Source organism: Macaca nemestrina, chromosome 18 (genome assembly GCF_043159975.1).
Source record: "Macaca nemestrina isolate mMacNem1 chromosome 18, mMacNem.hap1, whole genome shotgun sequence".
Lineage (NCBI taxonomy): Eukaryota > Metazoa > Chordata > Mammalia > Primates > Cercopithecidae > Macaca > Macaca nemestrina.
In genome coordinates, this window is record NC_092142.1 from 31873341 (window position 1) to 31890031 (window position 16691).

Genomic DNA, 16691 nt, shown 5'->3' on the forward strand with positions numbered 1-16691 from the left:
CCATATTTTTCATAGATCAATTTGGTAGCAGTATTTTTGGGGAATCTGAGAAGGGATATTTTGGATAGCATTGAAACCTATGGTGATAAAGGAAATATCCTCAGATAAAAACTAGAAAGAAGTTTTCTGAGAAACTTCTTTTTGATGTGTAAATTCATCTCACAGAGTTACACCTTTCTCTTCATGTAGCAGTTTGCTAAAACTCTTCGTGGAGTCTGCAAAGGGATATTTGGGAAGACATTAAGTCCTGTGGTGAAAAATGAAATATCCTCCAAAAACAACTGGAACCAATATATCTGAGAAACTGCTTTGTGATGTGTGAATTCATCTCACAGAGTTACATTGTCCTTTTCATTGATCAGTTTGCTTACACTGTTTTCTTGGAATCTGCAATGTGATATTTTGGAGTGCCTTGAAGCTTATTGTGACAAAGTAATTATCATCAGACAAAAACTAGAAGGAAGCTTTCTGAGAAACTGCTTTGTGATGTGTGAATTCATCTCACAGAGTTACAAGATTGTATTCATGGAGCAATTTGGTAGCACTATTTTTGGGGAATCTGAGAAGGGATATTTTGAAATGCGTTGAAGGGTATGGTGACAAAGGAAATATCATCAGAAAAACTAGAAAGTTGCTTCCTGAGAAAGTTCTTTGTGATGTGTGAAATCCCATCACAGAGTCATCCCTTTCTTTTCTTGGAATTGTTGGGTAGCACTGTTTTGGGAGAATCTGAGAATGGATATATTTTATCGCATTGAAGCCTATAATGACAAAGGAAATATCCTCAGATAAAAACTCAAAAGAAGCTTTCGAGAAACTTCTTTGTGATGCTTGAATTTACTTCACAGTGTTACACGATTTTTTTCATAGAGGAGTTTGCTACCACCGTTTTCGTGGAATTTGCAAATGGATATTTGGTAGTGCATTGAGGCCTATGGTGAAAAAGGAAATATCCTCAGATAAAAACTTGAAAGTTTTCTGAGAAACATCTTGGTGATATGTGAATTCATCTCATAGAGTCACACCATTCTTTTCCTGGAACAGTTTGGTAGCACTGTTTTTGGGGAATCTGAGAAGGAATATTTTGGGTTGTATTGAAGCCTATGTTGACAAAGGAAATATACTCAGATAAAAACTAGAAAGAAACTTTCTGAGAAACTGCTTTGTGATTTGTGTATTCATCTCATACAGTTATACAATTATTTTCATGGAGCAGTTTGGTAGCACTGCTTTTGAGGATTCTGAGAAGGGATATTTTGGATCACACTGAGGCCTATGGTGACAAAGGAAGTATCTTCAGATAAAAACTAGAAAGAAGCTTTCTGAGAAAGTTCTTTGTGATGTGTGAATTCATCTCAGAGAGTTACACTTTTCTTTTCATGGAGCAGTTTGCTAACCCTGTTTTCTGGGAATATGCAAAGGGATATTTGGCAGCACCTTCAGGTCAATTTTTAAAAAGGGAGTATCCTAAAAGAAAAACTTGAAAGTAGTGTTCTGAGAAACTGCCTTGTGATGCGCAAATTCATCTTAAAGACTTACACTATTATTTGCATTGGGAAGTTTGCTTACTCTGTTTTTTTTGGAATCTGCAATCTAATTTTTCAGAGCACATTGAAGCTTGTGGTGACAAAGGAAATATCCTCATAGAAAGACCAAAAAGAAGTTTTCTGAGAAGCTGCTTTGTGATTTGTGAATTCATCTCACTGAGTTACACGATGCTTTTCATGGAACAGTTTGGTTGCACGGTTTTTGGGGAATCTGAGAAGGGATTTTTGAATCACATCGAAAAATATGTTGAAAAAGGAAATATCGTCAGATAAAAACTAGAAAGAAGCTTTCTGAGAAATTACTTTGAGATGTGTGAATTCAACTCACAGAGTTACACCTTTCTTTTCATGGAAGACTTTGCTGAAACCGCTTTAATGGAATTTGCAAAGGGATATTTTGGAGCACCTTGAGGCCTTGAGAAGCTTTCTGAGAAACTCCTTTGTGATGAGTGTATTTTTTTCATGGAGTTAAATGCTTCTGTTGAGGGAGCACTTTGGCACCACTGTTTTTGTGGTGTCTGAGAAGGGATATTTGGGAGCACATTGAAGCCTACGGTAGAAAAGGAAACATTCGCATATAAAAACTAGAAAGAAGCTTTTTGAAAAACTGCCATGTGATGGGTGAATTCATTTCACAGAATTACACCTTTCTTTTCATTGAGCAGTTTGGTAACACCGTTTTTCTGGAATCTGCAAAGGGATATTTGGGAGCGCATAGAGTCCAATGGCAAAAAAGGAAACATCTTCATGTAAAAACCAGAGAGAAGTTTTCTGAGAAACTCCTTTGTGATGTGTGTATTCATCTTATAGAGCTAAACATTTCTGTTGAGGGAGCACTTTGGCATCACTGTTTTTGTGGTGTCTGAGAAGGGATATGCGGGAGCACATTGAAGCCTGTGGCTTAAAAGTAAATACCCACATATAAAAACTAGAAAGAACCTTTCTGAGAAACAGTTTTGTGATGTGTGAATTTATCTCACAGTTACACGATTCTTTTCATGTACCAATATTTTTGGGGAATCTAAGAAGGGATATTTGGATCACATTGAAGCCTGTGGTGACAAAGGGAATATCCTCAGAAAAAAAACTAGAATGAAGCGTTCTGAAAAACAGCCTTGCGATGTGTGAATTCAACTTACAGAGTTTCACCATTCTTTTCATTGAACAGTTTGATAACACTGTTTTCATGTAATCTGCAATAGGATATTTCGGAGTGCATTAAAGCCTATGGTGACAAAGGAAATATACACAGATAAAAGTCCAAAAAGAAGCTTTCTGTGAAACTGCTTTGTGATGTGTAAATTAATCTCACAGAGTTACACTATTGTTTTCATTGAAAAGTTTGCTAACACTTTTTTTGTTTAATCTGCTATGGGATATTGGGGAGTGCATTGATTAAAATTGTGAAAAAGAAAATATCCTCAGATAAAAACTAGAAAGAAGTTTTCTGAGAAACAGCTTTGTGAAATGTGAATTCATCTCACAGAGTTACACCATTCTTTTCATGGAACAGTTTGGTAGCACTTTTTTTGGGGAATCTGAGTAGGGTTATTTTGGGTCACACTGAAGCCTATGGTGACAAAGGAAATATCCTCAATTAAAAACTGGAAAGAAGATTTCTGAGAAGCTACTTCATCATGTGTGAATTCATCTCATGGAGTTAAGCTGTTGTTTTTTGTTGGGCTGTTTGATAACACTGTTTTTGTGGAATCTGCAGTAGGATATTTGGGAGCGCATTGAAGCCTATGGTGACAAGGAAAATATCCTCTGACAAAAACCAAAAAGAAGCTTTCAGAGAAACTGCTATGTTATTTATGAATTCATCTCACAGAGTTGTACCTTTCTTTTCATCTAGCAGTGTGCTAACACTTTTTTTTTTTTTGAAATCTGCAAAGGTATATTTGTGAGCGCTTTGAGGCCAATGGTGAAAAAGGAAGTATCCTCACATAGAAACTAGAAAGAAGCTTTCTAAGAAACTGCTTTCCGATGTGTAAATTCATTTCACAGAGTTATACTCTTCTTTTCATTGAGCAGTTTGCTAAGACTATTTTCTTGAAATCTGCATGGGATATTTAGGAGCACATTAAAGCTTATGATGATAAAGGAAATATTCTCCTATAAAAACTAGAAAGAAGCTTTCTAAGAAACTGTTTTTGATGTGTTAATTCATCTCACAGAGTTTCATGATCCTTTTCATGGGCCAGTTTGGTAGCACTATTTTTGGGGAATCTAAGAAGGGATATTTTGGATTGTATTGAAGCCTTTGGTGACTAAGGAAATATACTCGGATAAAAACTAGAGAGAAGTTTTCTGAGAAAGTGCTTTGTGATGTGTGAGTTCATCACATTTAATTACATCTTTTTTTCATGGAGCAGTTTGTTAAAACTGTTTTCCTGGAATTTGCAAAGGGATATTTGGGAGCACCTTGAGGCCTATGGTGAAAAAAGAAACATCTCAGATAAAAACTAGAAAGAAGCTTTATGAGAAACTGCTTTGTGATGGGTAAATTCATCTGACAGATTTACACCTTTCATTTCATTGAGCAGTTTGGTAGCACTGTTTTGGGGGACTCTGCAAAGGGATTTTTGGGAGCTCATAGAGGCTGATGTTGAAAAAGGAAATATCTTCAGATAAAAACTGGTGAGAAGGTTTATGAGAAACTGTGTTGTGATGTGTGTGTTCATCTTAGAGAGATAAACCATTTTGTTGATTGAGAAGTTTGGCATCACTGGTTTTGTGGTTTCCGAGAAGGGATATTTGGGAATGCATTGAGGCTGAGGGTGGAAAAGTAAATATGCTGCACAGATGAAAGCTAGAAAGGAGCTTTCTGAGAAATTTCTCTGTGATACATGAATTCCTCTCACAGAGGTAAACCATTCTTTTCATTGAGCAGTTTGTTAACTCTGATATTGTGGAATCTACAAAGGAATATTCAGAGCACAGAGAAACCTATGGTGAAAAATGAAATACCCTCAGATAAAAACTAGAAAAAAGCTTTCTGACAGACTGTTTTGAGTTGGGTGCATTCATCTCACAGAGTTAAATCTTTCTTCTCTTTGAGCTATTTGATGACACTGTTTTTGAGGAATCTGTAATGGGATATTTGGGAGCACATGGGGGCCTAAGGTGAAAAAAGAAAATTCTCCAGGTTAAAAACTGGAGCGAATCTTTTAGAGAAAATCCCTTGTAATTTGTGCATTTATCTCATAGAGCTAAACGTTTCTGTTGAGGGAGCACTTTGGCATCACAGTTTTGTGGTATCTGAGAAGGAATATTTGGGAGCACATTGAAGCCTATGGCTTAAAAGGAAATATCTGCATATAAAAACTAGAAAGAAGCTTTCTGATAAACTGCTTTGTGATGTGTGAGTTCATCTCACAGAGTTACACTGCTCTTTTCTTTGAGTAGTTTGCCAATACTCTTTTCTGGGAATCTGCAATGGGATATTTCAGAATGCATTGAAGCTTATAGTGACAAAAGAAATATCCTCAGACAAAAACAAGAAAGAAGCTTTCTGAAAAACTACTTTGTGATTTTTGAATTCATCTCACAAAGCTACACAATTCTTTTCATGAAGCAGTTTGGTAGCACTGTTTCTGGGGACTCTGATAAGGGATATATTGGATCACAACAAAGTCTATGATGACAAAAGGAGTAACCTCAGATAAAAACTAGAAAGAAGTTTTCTGAGAAAGCTCCTTGTGATGTGCGAATTAAACTCATAGAGGTTTAACTTTCTTTTCATGGAGAATTTGCATACACTGTTTCCGTGGAATCTCCAAAGGGATATTTGGGAGCATATGAGGCCTATGGTGACAAAGGAAATATCTTCACATAAAAACTAGAAAGCTTTTTCATGTGCTGCTGAATCCGGTTTGCCAGTATTTTATTGAGGATTTTTGCATCGATGTTAATCAGGGATATTGGTCTAAAATTCTCTTTTTTTGTTGTGTCTCTGCCAGGCTTTGGTATCAGGATGATGTTGGCCTCATAAAATGAATTAGGGAGGATTCCCTCTTTTTCTATGGATTGGAATAGTTTCAGAAGGAATGGTACCAGCTCCTCCTTGTACCTCTGGTAGAATTCAGCTGAGAATCCATCTGGTCCTGGACTTTTTTTGGTTGGTAGGCTATTAATTATTGCCTCAATTTCGGAGCCTGCTATTGGTCTATTCAGGGATTCAACTTCTTCCTGGTTTAGTCTTGGAAGAGTGTAAGTGTCCAGGAAATTATCCATTTCTTCTAGATTTTCTAGTTTATTTGTGTAGAAGTGTTTATAGCATTCTCTGATGGTAGTTTGTATTTCTGTGGGGTCGGTGGTGATATCCCCTTTATCATTTTTTATTGCATCTATTTGATTCTTCTCTCTTTTCTTCTTTATTAGTCTTGCTAGTGGTCTGTCAATTTTGTTGATCTTTTCAAAAAACCAACTCCTGGATTCATTGATTTTTGGAGGGTTTTTTGTGTCTCTATCTCCTTCAGTTCTGCTCTGATCTTAGTTATTTCTTGCCTTCTGCTAGCTTTCAAATGTGTTTGCTCTTGCTTCTCTAGTTCTTTTAATTGTGATGTTAGAGTGTCAATTTTAGATCTTTCCTGCTTTCTCTTGTGGGCATTTAGTGCTATAAATTTCCCTCTACACACTGCTTTCAATGTGTCCCTGAGATTCTAGTATGTAGTATCTTTGTTCTCATTGGTTTCAAAGAACATCTTTATTTCTGCCTTCATTTCGTTATGTACCCAGTAGTCGTTCAGGAGCAGGTTATTCAGTTTCCATGTAGTTGAGCGGTTTGGATTGAGTTTCTTAGTCCTGAGTTCTAGTTTGATTGCACTGTGGTCTGAGAGACAGTTTGTTATCATTTCTGTTCTTGTACATTTGCTGAGGAGTACTTTACTTCCAATTATGTGGTCAATTTTGGAATAAGTGCAATGTGGTGCTGAGAAGAATGTATATTATGTTGATTTGGAGTGGAGAGTTCTATAGATGTCTATTAGGTCTGCTTGCTGCAGAGATGAGTTTAATTCCTGGATATCCTTGTTAACTTTCTCTCTCGTTGATCTGTCTACTGTTGACAGTGGAGTGTTGAAGTCTCCCATTATTATTGTATGGGAGTCTAAGTCTCTTTGTAAGTCTCTAAGGACTTGCTTTCTGAATCTGGGTGCTCCTGTATTGGGTGCATATATATTTAGGATAGTTAGCTCTTCCTGTTGAATTGATCACTTTACCATTATGTAATGGCCTTCTTTGTCTCTTTTGATCTTTGATGGTTTAAAGTCTGTTTTATCAGAGACTAGTATTGCAACCCCTGCTTTTTTTTTGTTCTCCATTTGCTTGGTAAATCTTCCTCCATCCCTTTATTTTGAGCCTATGTATGTCTCTGCGTGTGAGATGGGTCTCCTGAATACAGCAGACTGAAGGGTCTTGACTCTTTATCCAGTTTGCCAGTTTGTGTCCTTTAATTGGGGAATTTAGTTCATTTACATTTAAGGTTAAGATTGTTATGTGTGAACTTGATCCTGCCATTATGATATTAACTGGTTATTTTGCTCGTTAGTTGATGCAGTTTCTTCCTAGCCTCAATGGTCTTTACATTTTGGCATGTTTTTGCAATGACTGGTACCGGTTGTTCCTTTCCATGTTTAGTGCTTCCTTCAGGGTCTCTTGTAAGGCAGACCTAGTGGTGACAAAATCTCTAAGCATTTGCTTATCTGTAAAGGATTTTATTTTTCCTTCACTTATGAAACTTAGTTTGGCTGGATATGAAATTCTGGGTTGAAAATTCTTTTCTTTAAGAATGTTGAATATTGGCCCCCACTCTCTTCTGGCTTGTAGAGTTTCTGCTGAGAGATCTGCTGTTAGTCTGATGGGCTTCCCTTTGTGGGTAACCCGGCCTTTCTCTCTGGCTGCCCTTAAGATTTTTTCCTTCATTTCAACTTTGGTGAATCTGGCAATTATGTGTCTTGGAGTTGCTCTTCTCGAGGAGTATCTTTGTGGTGTTCTCTTTATTTCCTAAAGCTTATCCACCATGATCAAGTGGGCTTCATCCCTGGGATGCAAGGCTGATTCAACATTCGCAAATCAATAAACATAATCCAGCATATAAACAGAACCACAGACAAGAACCACATGATTATCTCAATTGATGCAGAAAAGGCTTTTGATAAAATTCAACAGCCCTACATGCTAAAACGCTCAATAAATTCGGTATTCATGGAATGTACCTCAAAATCATAAGAACTACTTATGACAAACCCACAGCCAAAATCATACTGAATGGGCATAAACTGTAAAAATTCCCTTTGAAAACTGGCACAAGACAGGGATGCCCTCTCTCACCACTCCTATTCAACATAGGGTTGGAAGTTCTGGCTAGGGCAATCAGGCAAGAGAAAGAAATGAAGGGTATTCAGTTAGGAAAAGAAGAAGTCAAATTGTCCCTCTTTGCAGATGACAGGATTGTATATTTAGAAAACCCCATTGTCTCAGCCTAAAGTCTCCTTAAGCTGATAAGCAACTTCAGCAAAGTCTCAGGATACAAAATTAATGTGCAAAAATCACAAGCATTCTTATACACTAGTAACAGACAGAGAGCCAAATCATGAATGAACTTCCATTCACAATTGCTACAAAGAGAATAAAATACCTAGGAATCCAACTTACAAGTGATGTAAAGGACCTCTTCAAGGAGAACTACAAACCACTGCTCAGTGAAATAAAAGAGGACACAACCAAATGGAAGAACATACCATGCTCATGGATAGGAAGAATCAATATCGTGAAAATGGCCATATTACCCAAGGTTATTTATAGATTCAATGCCATCCCCATCAGGCTACCAATGAGTTTCTTCACAGAATTGGAAAAAACTGCTTTAAAGTTCATATGGAACCAAAAAAGAGCCCGCATCTCCAAGAAAATCCTAAGTTAAAAGAACAAAGCTGGAGGCATCAGGCTACCTGACTTCAAACTATACTACGAGGCTACAGTAACCAAAACGGCATGGTACTGGTACCAAAACAGAGATATAGACCAATGGAACAGAACAGAGTCCTCAGAAATAATACCACACATCTACAGCCATCTGATCTTTGACAAACATGAGAGAAACAAGAAATGGGGAAAGGATTCCCTATTTAATAAATGGTGCTGGGAAAATTGGCTAGCCATAAGTAGAAAGTTGAAACTGGATCCTTTCCTTACTCCTTATACGAAAATTAATTCCAGATGGATTAGAGACTTAAATGTTGGACCTAATACCATAAAAACCCTAGAGGAAAACCTAGGTAGTACCATTCAGGACATAGGCATGGGCAAAGACTTCATGTCTAAAACACCAAAAGCAATGGCAGCAAAAGCCAAGATTGACAAATGGGATCTAATTAAACTAAAAAGCTTCAGCACAGCAAAAGGAACTACCATCAGAGTGAACAGGCAACCTACAGAATGGGAGAAAATTTTTGCAATCTACTCATCTGACAAAGGGCTAATATCAAGAACCTACAAAGAACACAAACTAATTTACAAGAAAAAAAACAAACAACCCCATCAAAAAGTGGACAAAAGATATGAACAGACATTTCTCAAAGAAGACATTCATACAGCCAACAGACACATGAAAAAATGCTCATCATCACTGGCCATCAGAGAAATGCAAATCAAAACCACAATGAGATACCATCTCACACCAGTTAGAATGGCAATCATTAAAAAGTCAGGAAACAACAGGTGCTGGAGAGGCTGTGGAGAAATAGGAACACTTTTACACTGTTGGTGGGATTGTAAACTAGTTCAACCATTATGGAAAACAGTATGGCGATTCCTCAAGGATCTATAACTAGATGTACCATATGACCCAGCCATCCCATTACTGGATATATACTCAAAGGATTATAAATCTTGCTGCTATAAAGACACATGCACACATATGTTTATTGCGGCACTATTCACAATAGCAAAGACTTGGAATCAACCCAAATGTCCATCAGTGACAGATTGGATTAAGAAAATGTGGCACATATACACCATGGAATACTATGCAGCCATAGAAAAGGATGAGTTTGTGTCCTTTGTAGGGACATGGATGCAGCTGGAAACCATCATTCTTAGCAAACTATCGCAAGAACAGAAAACCAAACACCGCATGTTCTCACTCATAGGTGGGAACTGAACAATGAGACTACTTGGACTGGGGAAGGAGGACATCACACACTGGGTCTTTTCATGGGGGGGGAGGGGGGAGGGATTGCATTGGGAGTTCTATCTGATGTAAATGACGAGTTGATGGGTGCTGATGAGTTGATGGGTGCAGCACAGCAACATGGCACATGTATACATATGTAGCAAACCTGCACCTTATGCACATGTACCCTAGAACTTAAAGTATAATAATAATAAAAAAATATTTTGTAAACAATGAGAGACCAGAAAAAAAAATAAAAATAAAAAAATTTAAAAAAATCTAGAAAGAAGATTTCTTAGATACCGTTTTGTGATGTGTTAATTCATCTCACAGAGTTACAACTTTCTTTTCATGGAGCAGTTTGCTAACAGTTTTCATGGATTCTGCACAGGGATATTTGTGAGCACATGGAGGCCTATAGTGAAAAGGAGAATATCCTCACATAAAAACTAGAGAGAAGCTTTCTGAGAAAGTTTTTTGTAATGTGTGAATTCATCTCACAGAGGTACACATTTCTTTTCATGGAGCAATGTACTAACAGTGTTTTTGTGGAATCTGTATAGGGATATTTTGGAATGCTTTGAGGCCTATGGTGATAAAGAAAATATCCTCAGATAAAAACTAGAAAGAAACTTTAGAAGAAACAGCTTTGTGTTGTGTGAATTCATTCCACAGAGTTACACCATTTTTTTTCATTGAGAAGTTTGATGACACTGTTTTCATGGAATCTACAATAGGATATTTCAGAGCACATTGAAGCCTATGGTGACAAAGGAAATATCCTCATAGAAAAACTAGAAAGAAGCTTTCTGAGACACTGCTTTGTTATGTGTTAGTTCATCTAACAGGGTTACATGATTCTTTTCATGGATCAGTTTGGTAGCATTATTTTTGTGGAATCTGAGAAGGGATATATTGGATCACATTGAAGCCTTGAGTGACAAAGCAAATATCCTCAGTTAAAAACTAGAAGGAAGGTGTTTGAGAAAGTTATTTGTGAAGTGTGAATTCTTCTCACAGAGTTACATCTTTCTATTCATGGAGTAGTTTGCAAACACTCTTTTCATGAAATCCACAAAGGGATATTTGGGGACGTTTTGAGGTCCATGGTGATAAAGGAAAAATCCTCAGATAAAATAGAGAAAGAAGTTTTCTGAGTAACTGGTACATGATGTGTTAATTCATCACACAGAGTTACATGATTCCTTTCATTGATCAGTTTTGTAGCACGGATTTTCAGGGATCTGAGAAGGAATATTTTGGATTGCATTGAAGCCTTTGATTACAAAGGAAATATCCTCAGATAAAAATCAGAAAGAGGCTTTCTGAGAAAGTTTTTTCTGATGTGTGAAATCATGTCATGGTGTTACACCTTTCTTTTTAAGGAGCATCTTGATGACATTGTTTTCATGGAATCTACAAAGGGAAATTTGGGAGTGTATTGAGATGTACAGTGAAAAGGGAAATATCCTCAGATAAAAACTAGAAAGAAGCTATCTGAGAAAGTTCTTTCTGATGTATGAATTCTTCTCACAGTGTTGCACCTTTCTTTTCATGGAGCAGTTTGCTAACACAGTTTTCATTTAATCTTGAAAGAGATATTTGGGAAGTCAATTGAGGCCTATATGGAAAAAGGAAATATCCTCAGAGAAAATCTAGAGAGAATCTTTCAGAGAAACTGCTTTGTGATGTGTGAATTCATCTCACAAGGTTACACCCTTCCTCTCATTGTGCAGTTTGATAACACTTTTTTCGTGGAATCTGCAATAGGATATTTAGTAGCTCATTGAAGGCTATGTGACAGGGAATATATCGTCAGAGAAAAGTCAATAAGAAACTTTCTGAGAAACTGCTTTGTGATGTGTGAATTTAACTCACAGAGTTACACTGTTTTTGTCATTGAGCAATTTGCTAACACTGTTTTCTTGGAATCAACAATGGAACATTTCCGAGGGCCTTGAAGTTTGTGGTGAAATAGGAAATAACCTCTGACAAAACTAGAAAGAAGCTTTCTGAGAAACTGCTTTGTGATTTGTGAATTCATCTCACAGAGACACACGATTCTTTTCATGGGGTAGTTGGTAGCACTTTTTTGGGGAAATCAGAGATGGGATGTTTTGGATCGCACTGAAGCCTGTGGTGACTAAAGAAATATCCTCCGATAAAAACTAGAAAGAAGCTTTCTGAAAGTTATTTGTGATGTGTGAATTCACCTCACGGAGAACACCTTTCTTTTCATTGATCAGTTTGCTTACACGGTTTTCGTGGAATCCGCAAAGGGATATTTGCAAGTGAATTGAGGCTTACAGCAAAAAAAGAAATATTCTCATAGAAAAATGAGAAAGAAGTTTTCTGAGAAACTGCTTAGTGATGTGTGAATTCATGTCATAGAGTTACAATGCTCTTTGCATTGAGCAGTTTACTAACACTGTTCTCTTAGAATCTGCAGTGGCATATTTTGAAGTGCATTGAAGCCTACTCTTAAAAATTAAATATCCCCAGACAAAAACTAGAAAGAAACTTTCTGAGAAACTCCTTTGCAGTTTATGAATTCACATCAGAGAGTTACACGATGCTTTCAATGGATCACTTTGATAGCACAGTTTTTGGGGAATCTGAGAAAGGATATTTTGGATCGCATTGAAGCCTATGGTGACAAAGGAAATATCCTCAGATAAAAACTAGAAAGAAGAGTTCTGAGAAAGTTCTTAGTGATGTGTGAATTCATCTCACAGAGTTACACCTTTTTTTCATGGAGCAATTTGCTAACCCTCTTTTCATGGAATCTGCAAAGGTTTATTTGGGAGCACATTGAGGCCGTCGGTGAAAGAGGAAATATTCTCTGATAAAAACTAGAAGGAAGCTTTCTGAGAATCTGCTATGTGATGGGTGAATTCATCTCACAGAGCCAAACCATTCTTTGCTTTGAGCTACTTGATAACACTGTTTTCGAGAAGTCTGCAATAGGATATTTTGGAGTACATTGAAGCCTATGGTGATAGAGGAAATATCCCCATAGGAAAATCAAAAAGAAGCTTTCTGATAAACTGCTTTGTGATATGTGAATTCAACTCACAGAGTTATCCTGTTCTTTTCATTGAGCAGTTTGCTAACACAGTTAGCTTGGAATTTATGATGGGATACTATGGAGCGCATTGAAGTTTATTGTGAAAAAGTAAATATCATCAGAGGAAAACTACGAAGAAACATTTTGAGAAACTGCTTTTTGATTTGTGAATTCATTGCAGAGTTATATAATTCTTTTCATGGAAAAAATTGATAGCTTTGTTTTGGGTAATCTGAAAAGGGATATTTTGGATCGCATTGAAGCCTGTGGTGACAAACAAAATATCCTCAGATAAAAACGAGAAAGTGGATTTCTGAGAAACTACTTCATCATGTGTGAATTCATCTCACAGAGTTACACTGTGGTTTTCATTTAGCAGTGTGATAACACTCTTTTCATGGAGTCCGCAATAGGATATTTGGGAGATCATTGAAACCTATGGTGAAAAAGGAAATTTCCTTTGACAAAAATTAAACAGAAAATTTCTTAGATACCACTCTCTGATGTGTGAATTCATCTCACAGATTTGCACCTTTCTTTTTATGGAGCATTGTGCTAACACTATTTTCGTGGAATCTGCAAAAGGATATTCATGAGCACTTTGAGGTACATGGTGAAAAAGGAAATATCCTCAGATAAAAACTAGAAAGAAGCTTTCTGAGAAAGTTCTTTGCCTTGTGTGAATTCATCTCACAGGGTTACACTTTTCTTTTCATGGAACAGTTTTCCAACACTGTTTTTGTGGAATACACAATGGAATATTTCACAGCACTTTGAAGCTTATGGTGACAAAGGAATTATCCTCGGACAAAAACTAGAAAGAAGCTTTCTGAGAAAATGCTTTGTGATGTCTTAATTCATCTGACATAGTTACACAATTCTTTTCATTGATCAGTTTTGTAACACTGTTTTTGAGGGACCTGAGAAGGAATATTTTGGATCACATAGAAGCCTATGGTGACAAAGAAAATATCCTCAGAAAAAAACTAGAAGGAGGTTTTCTGAGAAACTTCTTTGTGAAGTGTGATTTCATCTCACGGAGTTACACCTTTCTTTTCATGCAACACCTTACTAACATTGTTTTCATGGAAACTGTAAAGGGATATTTGGGGGTGTATTGAGGCCTCAGATAAAAACTAGAAAGAAACTTTCTGAGAAACTGCTTTGTTATGTGTGAATTCATCTCACAGAGTTACACTGTTCTTTTCATTGAGCAGTTTGCTAACGCTGTTTTCCTGAAATCTGCAATGAGATATTTTGGAGCACATTGTAGCTTATGTTGACAAAGGAACGGGCGCGGTGGCTCATGCCTGTAATCCCAGCACTTTGGGAGGCTGAGATGGGTGGATCACGAGGTCCAGAGATCGAGACCATCCTGGCTAACAAAGTGAAACTCCGTCTCTACTAAAAACTACAAAAAACTACCCAGGCGAGGTGGCGGGCACCTGTAGTCCTAGCTACTTGGGAGGCTGAGGCAGGAGAATGGTGTGAACCCAGGAGGCAGAGCTTGCAGTGAGCTGAGATCTAGCCGCTGCACACTCCAGCCTGGGTGATAGAGCAAGACTCCATCTCAAAAAAATAAAAATAAAAAAGGAAATATCCTAATAAAAAAAAAAAACAGAAAGAAGCATTCTGAGAAGCTGCTTTTTGATGTGCTAATTCATCTCACAGACTTCACAATTCTTCTCATGGAGCAGTTTGGTAGCACTGTTTTTGGGGAATCTGAGAAGGGATATTTTGGATCACATTGAACCCTAGGGTGACAAAGGAAATATCCTCAGATAAAAACAAGAAAACTTTCTGTGAAAGTTCTTCGTGTTGTGTGAATTCATCTCACAGAGTTACACCATTCTTTTCATTGAGCAGTCTGCTAACACTGTTTATGTGGAATCTGCAAAGGGATATTTGGGAGCACATTGAGGACTGTAGTGAAAAAGGAAATATCCTCAGATAAAAACCAGAAAGAAGCTCTCTGAAAAACTGCTTTATGATGTGTGAATTCATCTCACAGAGTCACAGCATTCACTTCATTGAGCAGTTTGATAACACTGTTTTCGTGGAATCGGCAAGAGGATATTTGGGAGCACTTTGAAGCCTACGGTGAGAAAGGATATATCCTCCAATAAAAACAAAAAGGAAGTTTTCTGAGAAACTGCTTTTTGATGTGTGAATTCATCTCACAGAGATACACTCTTCTTTTCTTTGAGCAGTTTGCTAACCATGTTTTCTTGGAATCTGCAATGGGATATTTTGGAGTGCATTGAAGCTTATGGTGACAAAGGAAATATCCTCAGCCAAAAAATAGAAAGAAGCTTACTGAGAACATGCTTTCTGATTTCTGAATTCACCTCTCAGAGTCAAACATTTATTTTCATGGAGCAGTCTGTTAGCAATGTTTTGGGAGAATCTGAGAAGGGATATTTGGGAGAGCATTGAAGCCTATGGTGATGAAGGAAATATCCTCAGATAAAAACTATAAAGAAGTCTTCTGTGAACCTTCTTTGTGATGTGTGAATTCATCTCGCAGAGTTATACTGTTCTTTGCATTGAGAAGTTTGCTAACACTGTTTTCTTGGAATCTGCAATGGGATATTTCAAAGTGCATTGAAGCTTATGGAGACAAAGGAAATGTCCTCAGATAAAAACTAGAAATAATCTTTCTGAGATACTGTTTTGTGATTTGTGAATTCATCTCACTCAGTTACACCTTTCTTTTCATGGAGCCATTTGCTAACACTTTTTTCATGGAATCTGCAAAGGTATATTTGGGAACGCATTGATGCCTATGGTGAAAAACTAAATATCCTCAGATAAAAATTAAAAAGAAGCTTCCTGAGAAACTGCTTTGTGATGTGTGAATTCCTTTCACTGTGTTACACTGTTCTTTTCCTTGAGTAGTTTGCTAACACTGTTTTTGTGGAATCTGCAAGGGGACATTTGGGACCGCATTGAGGACTATACTGAAAAAGGAAATATCATCACATAAAAACTAAAAAGCAGCTTTCTGAGAAACTACTTTGTGATGTTTGAATTTATGTCACAGAGTTACACCATTCTCTCATTGAGTTGTTTGAAAACACTGCTTTTGTGGAATCTGCAAAGGGATATTTGGGAGCCCATGGAGTCCTGTGGTTAAAAAGGAAGCATCCTCAGATAAAAACGAGAAAGAAGCTTTCTGAGAAACTGATTTTTGATGTGTGAATTCATCTCACAGAATTACACTGTTCTTTTCATTGAAAAGTTTGCTAACACTGTTTTCTTGGAATCTGCAATGGGATATTTCAGAGCACATTGTGAAATACCCTCAGACAAAATCTAGAAAAAAACTTTCTGAGAAACTCCTTTGTTATTTGTGAATTAGTTTCAGAGGGTTACAAGATACTTTTCATGGGGCAGTTTGGTAGCAGTGTTTTTGGAGAATCTGAGAAGGGATATTTGGATTGCATTGAAGCCTATGTTGATAAAGGAAATATCCTCACATAAAAAGTAGAAAGAAGCTTTCTGAGAAACTGCTTTGTGATGTGTGAATTAGTCTCACAGAGCTACTCTGTTCTTTTCATTAAACAGTTTGCTAACACTGTTCTCATGAAATCTGCAATGGTATACTTTGGAGCGCATTGAGGAATATAGTGACAAAGTAAATAACCTCAGATACAAACTAGAAAGAAGCTTTCTGAGAAACTGCTTTGTGATGTGTGAATTTATCTCCCAGTGTTACACTGTTCTCCTCATTGAGCTGTTTGAAAACATTGTTTTCGTGGAATCTGCAAAGGGATATATGGGAGCACTTTTAGGCCTATGGTGAAAAAGGAAATATCCTCAGATAAAAACTAGAAAGAAGCTTTCTGAGAAACTACTTTTTGATGTGTGAATTCATCTCACAGCGATTCACTGTTCTTTT